Source organism: Prionailurus viverrinus, chromosome B1 (genome assembly GCF_022837055.1).
Source record: "Prionailurus viverrinus isolate Anna chromosome B1, UM_Priviv_1.0, whole genome shotgun sequence".
Taxonomy (NCBI): domain Eukaryota; kingdom Metazoa; phylum Chordata; class Mammalia; order Carnivora; family Felidae; genus Prionailurus; species Prionailurus viverrinus.
The window spans coordinates 105,330,434-105,343,363 of record NC_062564.1 but is presented as its reverse complement, the minus strand read 5'-3'; the positions used below and the strand labels follow the sequence as shown (position 1 = coordinate 105,343,363).

General features: G+C 42.1%; 1 protein-coding gene and 1 pseudogene across 2 annotated transcripts in view; both read left to right on the top strand.

Annotated features, from left to right (window-relative positions):
• Nucleotides 1-12,930, top strand: part of SYNPO2 (synaptopodin 2) — a 172,061-nt gene that overhangs the window by 66,940 nt on the left and 92,191 nt on the right. The gene's annotated exons all lie outside the window — the stretch shown is intronic.
• Nucleotides 6,352-8,083, top strand: LOC125163554 (keratin, type II cytoskeletal 8-like; annotated as a pseudogene).

The following is a 12,930-nucleotide window of genomic DNA, read 5'->3' as shown; positions in this document are numbered from 1 at the left end:
TAGTGCATGGACCCTGAGGCAGTTATGGCTGGGATTGAGAGGGTGTGTTTCCCCATATTTTACTGTGGACTGAGATAACCAGGGGAGGCTTTTCAGGAAGGCAAGAATTGAATTGGGTCTTCAGTGGAAGATTTGGAAGAGAGAAACAGAGAGCAGAAGGGATTTTAAGGGAGAGAAAGCCACTGTTGAGCCACTGTTTAGAGATCAAAATGCACAAAGCATTATTTACAGGGGAGCAGTAGAAAGACAGTCTGCCCAAAGCAACAAGTAGAGATAGGAGATGTGTTTAGAAAGGTTGCTTATATCCAGATGTTATAAGGACGTGACTATCAGGCAAAGAATTTTGACTTAATTTCATAGATAAAGCAGAGTTGGCTAAAGAGGTCAAGAGCAAGAATGGGAAAGTGAAAAAAAAAGTATTTGGGGAATATTAGTCTGGCAACCATGTACAAGACGGATATAAGGGATAACAAAAGGGAAGCCTGGCCTTACTTGGAAATTTGTGTCTTTTTCAAAATGAGGGCCTGGAATTCAATTAGATATGTTTTAGATAAAAAGGAAGGCATAAATCTAGAAATATTACTAAGAAAATATCAGTAGGAATGGTCTGAATGGTTAAAGAAACGTAAGGGAGGGGCGCCTGGGTGGCGCAGTCGGTTAAGCGTCCGACTTCAGCCAGGTCACGATCTCGCGGTCCCGGAGTTCAAGCCCCGCGTCAGGCTCTGGGCTGATGGCTCAGAGCCTGGAGCCTGTTTCCGATTCTGTGTCTCCCTCTCTCTCTGCCCCTCCCCCGTTCATGCTCTGTCTCTCTCTGTCCCAAAAATAAATAAACGTTGAAAAAAAAAATTTTTTAAAAAAGAAACGTAAGGGAAAACATCAAAGATGATTTCAAAGGTCTTAAACATGGCTAACACAAATTAAGATGGAATCCAAATAAGAAGTAGATACAAACTGAAATGAGAAGAGTAATTGTTTTTGTTAAGATTTTTTTTCAATGTTTATTTTTTGAGAGAGAGAGACAGAGCACAAGCAGGGGAGGGGCAGAGAGAGGGGGAGACACAGAATCTGAAGCAGGCTCCAGGCTCTGAGCTGTCAGCACTGAGCCCTACGTGGGACTCGAAACCACAAGCTGTGAGATAATGAACCTGAGCTGAAGTCAGACGCTTAACTGACGAGCCACCCAGGTGCCCCAAAGAGTGATTGTTTTTATTTCATCATACTCAAACGTATTTCTTATTGGGTCAATCAGTTCTTACTCAGCCAGCCAATCAGTAATGCCCCCTGAGCACTCATATTCAGAACACCACAGGAAGGAAGCTTGGTGGGAGAGGTGGAGGGAAGTGTAACTCAGAGTAAAATAAAATGTAGAGCTTGGGTGATCTTAGCTCTAATTCCACCCCCCCCCCCCGCTTTTTTTTTTTTTTTTTTTTTTTTTGTACATGGAGAATAGATGTAGGAAGGTGACAGGTGATAAGAAGCTTATGGACTCACTCCTGTATTAGATCCCAAGGGTGTCCTGGCAAATTTCACCCATGTAATGGATCTTTAAATTGTGGTCTTTATTTGGAAAAGCCAATCCCCATAAACACAGAGGGTCCTTCCCAAGGGAAGTTCACTGTGATCTTCCATGCAGGGACCTACTGGATGCTTCTCATTTGAAAAGCTCTTGAGAATTGGTGAAGAGAAGTAGGAAGTAGGCTAGGGTCCATCAACATACTCACCCATGAAGTCAGGGGCCAGGTTTCATATCTCTCTGGCTTTGGGTCTGTATGACCTAGTGTATAAGAGTATGTGCTTAGGAATCAGATTTGGAGTCAAAGCCCAATTTCTCTATTATCAGAATTGTGATTTGGAAAGCCATTTAATCCCTCTGGACTTTATTGCCCATCTATAAAGATGAAAGTAATAACCCTATATCAAAGATCAGTGTTAAATGCTTTGTTCATGTATGTGACACACTAAATACATGGTAGCTACTCTATTATTCAAGGAGGTCTAATGGAAAGAATAGTGATTATCCTAGTTGCTTATAAGGCCTGGGTAGTGACAGAAGGTCTCAATACAGATTCCATATACTACACAAATGGCATGCATCTTTAAGCCTTCTCAAACCCTTCCATATCCACTAATATGTTTTTCTCACAACAAACTTGTGAATGAGTCAGTGTGTTCGTTATTACTCCTATTTTGCAGATGGACAGAAAGGACCTTCAGAAATGGGCAAAAACTAGTTTCAATCACAAAACAAGGTCACAGAGCCTGAACTGGAACCCAGGGCTGCTCACTCCTGTCAGAGCCTGATGGAAAAAAGCCTGCTGCCACTTTTCTTGCAAAAATACCCTTCCACTTATGTAGTGAACACAGTGCAGAAAAAGCTAATTCTCTAGTCACATCAAAGAGCTGTTTGTTGAACTCTTGACTTTTGGCAAGCCGTGCATCATTTCTTAGCCTCAGCAATTCCTTGACATTCTTTCTACTTTAACTTTCATTTTTTCAAGGCTTTTTAAAATTTACTTTTAGCATTCTTAAATATTAGGAATTATTTTAATTTTTTTTCTAAAAAAAGTATGTGGTTATGTTTCCATTAAATGCACATTACCCATCCAAGTACTTACTCAAATCAGATTATTGGTTTGGATATATGTCGTATGTTATATTGGGGGTGGGTATAGGGACGTGTGTTAGTTAACATGAGGAAAGTACAAGTGAAATTTAATGTCAAAGATTTGAGATATATCATTGTACTTTAAATACTCTGATTTTGAATATAAAATATGTTTTTTTCCAACTTTGTACACCAAGTTAATTGGTCCATTATTTAATAACTTTTGTACTTGCTTGGGAGCCTTAAGTAATTTTGTTTACCTCTTAGGACCTTGTGGCAGCTAGGAGAGAGGATGGAAAATGTAGGAGAGGGGGTCACAAGTTTTAAGACTGCAATTTCCGAATCCATCTCCCATGAAGGAAATCAGGATCCCAAATAGCTCTACCTTGCAACTTGTCCACAGTTGCATGGCTAGAGGGAAACTATAGAAAATTCCTCACACCTCATCTGATAGTCTTCAACCATCTCAGACAGACTACTTCAGTCATCATTTCCCTCGTAGAAGCAAGATGACTTTGTTAGAAGAAAAGTTGAAATTTTCCCTCGCATTGCTCCCCCTGGAATTTTTGAGGGTTAAGTCGTAGAGTGCTCTGCCAGCCACCAAGGGAGCCATACTTGGGGGTGAGGGGAAGGACCATTCTGAATTCTGAGGTCATACATTCAATTTTACTTTGATTTAAGATCCAATTTTGACATTATAAGATAGATGACATTTTGACCCTATGTATTTCTATTCAAAGGATTTTAGGGTATGTTTGTTCCTCAGTAAGTAAAGCTGAGATGTATTGACTATAGATTTACTGGTAACACAGAATCTATTATTTTTATGACAAAGCAAGCAGTATATTTTCCCTAGGAGTGAGGAATTAATTACATCACTGAGATGTCTATCCCATCCCTATATCAAGGCATTAGAGGAAATCAGTTCCCTCAAATCATCACTATCCTTCCTTTTCACTTCACAGACCAATCATGGAGGTTTGGATCCTAAATTTAACTTTGGAAGTTTGCTGCAAGTTCCAAAAATTTCCTAAATAGGTTTCAAATGCTAGCACTTTGTGGGCTTAGGAATGAAGAATTAAAAGAAAAGTGATGATTACTGTTATAATAAAAACCTGGCACAAAATGAAAAAGGTTCTTTCTCTCTCTCTCTCTTTGTCTTCCCACTTGCAAAGGGGGAAGTCCGTGAGTTTTTCTGATAATCTCAAAGCAGTTTAATGGCATGGGCAATGGGCTTTTTCAGAATATCACTATAAGTAATTATTTCAATTCAAGGATCATCTTTTAAACTTATACTGGGACAAATCTGGTACAAAGAAACATGGGAGATACAGAAGAAACATGACCCACAGGCCCTCTCTAGTTGTCTGTGACTGCCATGCTGCCCAGCCATTTTTTCTAGTTCCTCCTCCTTTACCAACTTCTGTATGTTAGAGTCTCTAAGGCTCTATCCACCTTGGAGGAACCTTTTGTCTTCTCTCTCTACACTCTCTCTCTGGGTGTAGTGGGCTGAATGGTAGTCCGTGAAGAGATGTGTCCACACCCTAATCCTCAGAACTTGTGAGTGTTAGTGAATGTTACCTTACTTGGGAGAAGGGGTCTTTGCAGATGTAATTAAGTTAAGAAACTTCAGACGAAGAGCTCATCCTAGATTATTCAGGTAGACCATAAATCTAATGGTAAGTGTCTTCATAAGAGACACACAGGGGAGAATTGAGACAGAAGAGGAGGAAGCAGTGTGACAAAAGAGGTAGAGCTTGGAGTGATATGGTCACACAAGGCCACAAGTCAAGGTTTGATGACAGCCACCAGAAGCTAAAAAAGCAAAAAAATTTCTCACCTAGAGTCTCCAGAGAGAGTGCAGCTCCTATAGACACCTTAATTTTGGACTTCTGGCCTCCAGACTGTGAGAGAATAAATTTCTGTTTTATTAAGCCGCCAGTTTATAGTCATTTGTTACAGCATCCACAGGAAGCTAATACAGTAGGTGATCCCATCTAATCTCTCATCTTCTAATTCCATCTCTAGACTTAAATTTTCAAGCCTGACCTCTCCTCAGAGTGCCACACCCCATATACATCTAACTGCCTACTGGATGTCTCCACTTGGATACCTAAGAGATATCTCAAACTTAATATGGCAAAGGGAACTCTTGATTTCCAACCTTTACATTGGCAAATCTACTTCCAAGTCTTCCGCATCAATAAATGGCATTGCTATCTCAGGTTTAGGGCTTAGCTCCAACTACTTCATGGCTCTGGCAAAGAACCTAAGCATCTTGCTTGATTCTTTTCTTCTTCTCAATACTTGCCACCTAATTCCTAGATGAATCCTCTTGGCTACTACCTTAGTCCATCATCTCGGACTCAAATTTCTGTTGTGGCCTTCTAATTTCTGCCCTGCCTCTACTCTTGTCTCTCTCACTACAGCCAGCATGAACATCCTACAGTGTAACTCATTTTATTACTCTCTGCCTAGGATGTTTTGATAGCTTTCTATTACACTTAGAATATTTATCAAAATTTATTACTTTGGACTACAACAGTGGTTCTCAACTAGAGGCTTTTTTGCTTACCATTTGGTAATTTCCAGGGACATTTTTTGGTTATCACTAGGGAGAGCCTACTGGCCCACAGTGTGTAGAGCCCAGGAATACTGCCAAATATCCTACACTGCACTGAACTCCCCATAGCAAAGAATTATCTGGCCCCAAATATCAATGGTGCTAACGTTGAGAAACCCTACAGAATCCACACAAGCTGATTGATATTTGCCTTCTGTTGACTCATTTCCTTCTACTCTTCTTCAAATATGCCAAGCTTGTCCACATCTCAGAGCTCTCGAATATACTTTGGGTTGAGACTACATTCCTAGATCTTTGTATCTCTGTATCTTCAGTATTCAGGTATGAGTTCAAATATTACCTCTTCAGAGAGGCATTCCCCATCTAATGTGGCCTCCACCATCTTACCCCCAGTTTCTCTGTCACATTAGCCTACTTTTACCTTCTATATTGATCTTATTAGCACTTTAATTTAATTATGTCATTGTATGTGTGTTGTTGGCTTCTGTGCTCTACAGTTATATGACCCTGTAAGGTCTTTCAAGATCCTTGCTATCTGCCTGCACCTGCAGCAGTACCAGGCACAGAGTAAGTGCTCAGTGAGTATTGGTCAAATAACTGGCATACAAATGGAAAGCAACAGAGGATAATTACATAACTTATAAAAGGCTTGGTGCTAAAAGTGATGTAGTGAATCACCAGGAAGGAGGGTTTATTTCTAGCCCTTGTTAATTTCTAGTATATGGCTCTTTGGATGTTATGATGACTTACCTCCACTGACAGAATGAGTAGTTAGGATGTTCAGCCTAACTTGTTTATAGAAAAGATGTAATTTTACTGTTGGCTCTATTGTTCTGAAGGTGAAACAGGCTTTCAGGTAGTAGATGGCTGGTAACCAGTTGTCAATATGGTTGTGGATTTTGAAGCATTCACATAGAAGTAACAGATGAATTTCCTGAGAGCAGAGAAATCCACTGAGGGATTGCTTTTGGAGAGAAAAACCAAGGATTTTCTCTAAAAGAACCTACTGTTAGGAACAGAGAAGAAAGAAGAGTTGTCAAAGGAAATAGAGAAAACTGGTGAGAAAAATAATAGGAAAACAAAACAAGACAAAGTCTCTGAAACCCCAGGTCATGGAGTGATAGAAGACAGAGAATATATAAAGAAGCATTGATAACCCACCTAGAAGCATTTTCTCAGCTCCTTCTCGAACCTCTGCCAGGTTCAGCCTGCTTATCTCCACTCCAGCCTCCACCATGTCCATCAGGGTAACCCAGAAGTCCTACACGGTGTCCACTTCCAGCCCCTCGGCCTTGAGCAGCCACTCCTACATGAGCGCACCTGGTGCCTGCATCAGCTCCTCCACTTTCTTCCAGCAGCAGCTTCCTGGGTGGCCCAGGCACCAACATGAGTGTGGTCAGGGACTATGGCAGGGCCAGAGGTATATGGGGCATTACAGCTGTCTCAGTGAACCAGAGCTGGATGTGGACCCCAACATCCAGGCTGGGCACACCCAGGAGAGGGAGCAGATCAAAACTCTCAGCAACAAGTTTGCCTCATTCCCTGACAAGATGTGGCATGTGGAACAGCAGAACAAATTTCTGGAGACCAACTAGAACCTCCTATAGCAGCAGAAAACAACTTGGAGCAACATGGACACCATGCTTGAGAACTACATCAACAACCTTCCGCAACAGCTGGACACACTGGGCCAAGGAAGCTGAAGTTGGAGGTGGAGCTTGGCAACATGTGGGGCTGGTGGAGGACTTTGAGAATAAATATGTGGAGGAGATCAAAGAGCATGCAGTCATGGAGAATGAATTTGTCCTTATCAAGAAGGATGCGGATGAAACTTACATGAACATGGTAGACCTGGAGTCCCACCTGGAAGGGCTGATGGAAGAGATTAGCTTCTTAAGGCATCTGTGTGAAAAGATCTGTGAGCTGCAGTTCCAGAACTCTGACACATCCATGGTCCTGTCCATGCACAACAGCTGTGCCCTGGACCTGAACAGCATCATCACTGAGGTCAAAGCCCAGTATGAGGACATCACCAGCTGCAAGCAGGCTGAGGCCGAGACCATGAGGCCGAGACCACATCAAGTACAAGGAGATGTAGACATTGGCTGGGAATCCAGGCAATGACCTCTGTAGCATAAAGAGGGAGATTCCTGAGATGAATCAGAATATCAGCCAACTCCTGGCTGAGATCGAGGGCCACAAAGGCTAGAGGGCTTCCCTGGAGGCTACCGTTGCTAGTGTTGAGGAGAGCAAGGAGGCTGTTAAGGATGCCAATGCCAAGCTGGCTGAGCTGGAGCAAACCAAGAAGAACATACACAGCAGTTACATCAGTGCCAGGAGCTCATTAATGTCAGGCTGTCCCTGGACATTGAAATCGCCACCTACTGCATGCTGTTGGAGGGCAAGGAGAGCCAGCTAGAGTCTGGGATGCAGAACCTGAGTATCCATACTAAGATCACCAGCAGCTACTCAGGTAGCCTGGCCTTGGCCTACAGGAGCCTCATGAGCCCTGGCCTCAACTATGGCCTGAGCTCCTTCCAGTCCAGCTTCAGCTCTGGCGGGGGCTCCAGTCCCTTCAGCTGTGTCAGCTCCTCTGAGGCTGTGGTTGTGAAGAAGGTTGAGGCCCTTGATAGGAAGATCCAAGTGGTCTGATGTCCTGTCCAAGTGAACAACCACTGTGGTCCGTTCCAGCTCCTTTGGCTGCTATAGAGCCTTAGGGGAAGGAGCTGTGCAGGGGAGTGTCAGGAACAGGAGACCCACTTAAGGCTCAGCCCCAGTCCTCAGCCCACCCTTAGGGGGAGTCTACTGCCCTGGGTACCCCCTCTTGCCCATGCCCCCAACTAAAAGCTAATTCAAGTATCTTTTCCCAAATAAAGTCTCAGATGGCTCTGCCAATTCCCCCAAAAGATAAAAAAATAAAATAAAATAAAAAATAAAATAAAAGAAGCACTACTGATGCATTTGTGGAACTTTGTGCTTTTGTGTTGTGGGTACATGTTCCTTCCATTAATCATGTAATGAAAGTAATGAAAATATTCAGTTCTTTCTAAAAATGTTAACTCTGCTATGATATTCCCATGATTGTAAAGGGTTTGGGGATAATCTTCAGACCCCTAATTTTTCTAATATCTATTTGACTTATTAGGAAAAAGTCTGATAATTTCTAATAGCTGCAAAGTGTTGGCAGTAGAAGTTATTCTGTTCCCTTTTACCCTTTGTTGAGTGGTTGAGAAATCATCTAGGGAGATTGGCAAAATTAAGAACTGGCAAAAGCTTCCATATGCCCCAAACTGATTCAGTCCTGTTTCCATGTTTGGAAATGGTTTCTTGAGCTTATCCACACTTTGCTGGCAGGTCATATCGTTGCAGAATGACAGGCACTTTTCTTTCTACCACCCACTAGCCATGATCCTGGCTTTGGGGAATGCAAACCATTGTGATGTCCAGAATCTGAGGGCAAATAAACCATGGACCAAGTGAAATTGTGGGTACAGCCATTGTGTAAGAACTAACTATATTGCAACCACACATCACTGAGCTTGCCTTAGAGAGATGTGTTTTGTCCCATCATATGAAGAGAGAAGTGAAGGAGAGGACATTTTTGAAACATGGGTGTAGATGAGAGTTAAACATGTCTAAGAATGAACTCAATTACTGCATTTGATTCTAAGAAAGGAGAACTTCTATAACACTTTTAGTGAGAGAGTACATTGTTGTGTCCAAAGTCAGATACTTTGTACGAGGCGTCCTGGGCAGATACCTATCCTGTTAGATCATTACAGTGAGTTTGCAGACAGTACTTTATGTCCTACTTAAGCATGTTTTCATCTAGGAAGAACTAAACTTTAATCCTATCTACAATTTCAGAGGTGGATTATTTCAGTTTAATGGTATATTCACACAGGCCACCAGAATCAGAAATCATTTTGCCTGACTTACTGATCTATGTTATCATTAACTGCTATGTCAATATTTAATGTAACTTCAACAATAAGAAAAACACAATGACTTTGGGATTTTCATGTATTTAGATCTGGTGCCAACAATTTTTTTTTAAGTTTTGTACCTTTAACTTCTTAAAAAATATTAGATTTTACTTATTCCTTCTGTCGATTAATCAAAAACACAGGGAAATGAGGATCAACTAGCTTGTTAAAATTAGTATTAAATGTTGTTAAGATTCATTCCATTGTCTGTCAGACCTTCATCATAGGGTTGTCTCTCCTGATCTTCTGACCTAACAACTTGCATTAAGTTTTTTGCATACAGTTCTGGAAAACTTGTATTCATCTTTAAATACTAGCTGTAGGAAAACTCAGTAGTTTAGAGGCCAAAGCTGTCCTGGATACATCCTGTCCTTGAAATGTGACTATTTCTAATCACGTCCTGTCCAGGCAATCCATGGCTTTCACTGAGTTGGGATTGTAGACTAGTGGGATGTGGTTGGGCTGTGCATAAAAGGAGGATCACCTGTAAAGACCATTCCCCAGTCTTTGGCTCCACTCAACCTAATTCTAGAACATGGAGCTGATGCCAAGGGAAGTTTTAGAGATTGAGAGATAAACCAGAGATAAGGGAGAAAACATTGCCTGAGGAAACCTTCAGATTTTATATATTAGGGTACAATTCTTATTCTTTCTCCATCTTTCTCTTTCTCTGTCTCTCTCTCTTCCTTTCTCCTTCATTCCCATCGGATTTTTTCATTAATTGTAGGTAGTTCAAAATGGAGAAGATCCATGATAGCCATTCATCTATTCATTCAATGAATAGTAACTACTCTCTGTTAGACACTGTGCTAGAGATTCTGATGTTCTTACAAATAAGAAAATCCCTGCCTTCAAGGGACTCATAATCCAAAAGGCATCACAGATGAGAACAATAACCTTTATGGCAAAATGCATAATGTGTCCCAGGTATTAGCTGGGACCTCCTGGCCCTTTGAGATTAGCAGCACAAAACTCCCATTTCATGTCTCTCTGAAGTCCAAAGCATGTCCCCAGGATTCTTGTTACATTCTCTGTCAGCTTTGCTCTGATTTCCTGCTGTCTGATATTCTCTGTCTCTTGCAGCTGTTCTTTTATTTCTGTTCTGACACAGACCCAAGGTTGGGACACAACTCTTTCTCTTCTGTTCCCTCCCACACCCTGGTCTGTCTCTCCTCCTCCCACACAAAGCAATCATGAAAACAAGGTTACTATACTGACTCTGTGTTTCAGAAGTTGAACTGAGAGTTTTGGGGTCATGGGAGAGCACAGCAGTAAACTTCAAATGACGCAGGGCACATTCCTGCTTTAGGTCTATCTGGTACCCATCACCAGGGCTTTCTCATTGTCTGCTTCCCCTCACAGAGCACTCCGATGTCTGCCAGTCTTCTCTTCTGCCTCCTGATTCTCTTCCTCATGTCATCTTTCCTGCTTCTCCCCCACACTCCAGTTCTGGGATATTCTTGCTCTCTGTTGTTCAGAGTATGCCTTTCCTTTTCATGCACCCCCAAATTCAAGTGCAGGCCCATCTTGTTCATACCTAAATCCTTCCTGGTGTTCAGGCAAGGGGCTTTCATGTTCTAGAATCCACTTTCTATTTGCCATATAGAAGGCAGTGTGGCTGCATAATATTTTCTCCCTTCCTTTATCTGTACTGAATAATTTATATACTCATTCAACAATATTTGCCAAACGTCCGCTATGTATGAGGTACCGCTGTGGGTGCTGAGATTAAAACTGTGTACAAGACAGGCATAGGTCCTGTCCTCATGGATTTACATTCCAGGAAGAATGTCCAAGATGCAAAGAAGAAATAGAAAGGCCCTACCTCATTCTTGGATGGGATTGCACATCATGGAAATTTAAGTTTGACAGGACAAGCAGGATTAATCTAGGTCAATCAGAGGATAGAATTTCAGACAGAGGGATTCAATGACAAAAGTTGGCTATGAAGTTCTTCACTGTTCATTCGGGCTGCTAGAATGAAAGGGGAGGCAGAAAATGTGGTTTATTTCCATCATCTTTCCCTCTAGCTCCCACACTTCAGTACTCAAGCAATACCTTTTGGGCAGAATTGAGGTATGAGCTCTCTAATGAGAAAGAAAAGGAAGAGTGTCCCATCCTTTTCAGTTTCTGGGTGGAGTCCCAAGGTTTCAGAGGCTTGTTTGAACTGGTTCCTCTTTCCCAGAGTCTGGACTCTGAAACATAGCTCCCTCCTTACCCAGGTAGATCCTAGGGAAGGAACTTCTCTACAGTCTCATCTGGAGAATGGAAGTCAGGGTATGGCTGGAGGGTTTGGTCATAATCATAAAGAGCTGTGGGATATGGGGGGCACCTGGGTGGCTTAGCTGGTTACGCACCCAACTTTTGATTTTGGCTCAGGTCATGATCCCAAGGTCCTGAGATGGAGTTCTACATTGGGCTCCACCCTGAGAGCATGAAGCCTGCTTTGGATTCTCTCTTTCCCTCTCTCTCTCTCTCTGCCCCTCCTCCACTTATGCTCTCTTTCTCTCTCCCTCTCTCTCAAAAATAAATAAATAAATAAATAAATAAATAACTAAATAAAAGCTGTGGGATTTGGAATTGGGTCCCAGGGCTGCTGCTAGTTCACATGGAACATTTATGCAAAACTAAAACCAACAAACAAAATTCCCATTTCTTTTTCTGGGGTGATGCAACCCATAGCCAGGGTGTAGGCCTTGTGAAGTGAAAGGTTCCCTCCACCAGTTTCCCTTGTTCATGGTGCAGCCTGAACAAATGGTGATCCACTGTGTCCCAGGTTCTAAATTCTATACATGTAGGTTGAATAGATTGATGAGGTTCTTATGGCACCCGAATTCACTGTCTGCGGCCATACCACCCTGAAGGCGCCCGATCTCGTCTGATCTCGGAAGCTAAGCAGGGTCGGGCCTGGTTAGTACTTGGATGGGAGACCAAATTCACTGATGTACTCAGATTGTTGGTCTTTCCTCACAAGGCTCTGAATGATTAGCTAACAAAATGGTAGTGATTAAGGAATCGTACATCACGATAGGCACATCTTTTCCCTCCTTCTTATTTAATTACTTAAAAATAACAGTAATAATGGTTAACCTTCACTGAGCATACTTGACATGTTCCAGGCACCGCACTAAGTAGTTTATAGAGATTACCTCAATGAATTCTTAATAGCAGTTCTGTAACTTACATATCATTAATATTTGAGAAGACAGAGACTTAGGTGATTGAACTCAGCTAGTAAGTGGGTTTTAACTTAGAGCCCGTTTTAACTCCCACTTTATACTGCCTGTTTTGTTTTCTTTTCTTTCCCTACTTTCTTCCTTTTTCTTCCCTCCCTCCCTCTCTCTCTCTCTCTCTGTCTCTCCCCATGGGAACAAAACTTTACAGAGGAGCCGTGTAAATAAGGTATTCATTGAGCTTCCCGATAATTCTACAGTTGACCTCTTAGTTCTGACAGTCCTTGAGACTGGACTTTCCAAACAAATAGCTTCCCTTTGTTGTTTGGGGTATGTCTAAGAGGCGGGATTCTGAATATCCTGGCTTCAGGTTTCCAAACCAGCAGGTCATGCCCAGAGCCTAATCCTTGCTGGATGGTAACACATGTCAGCACACAAGAAAACAAAGCTCCACTTGGTTATTGGCTGGAGGCTCTGTGGCTTTTCTGGCCAGCCCAAGTGAAAGCACAATGGAGAAGCCCCCATCCATGGTCATTTTTAGAGAATTATTTGCCATCTGGGTAAAAGAGATATAGAATAGTA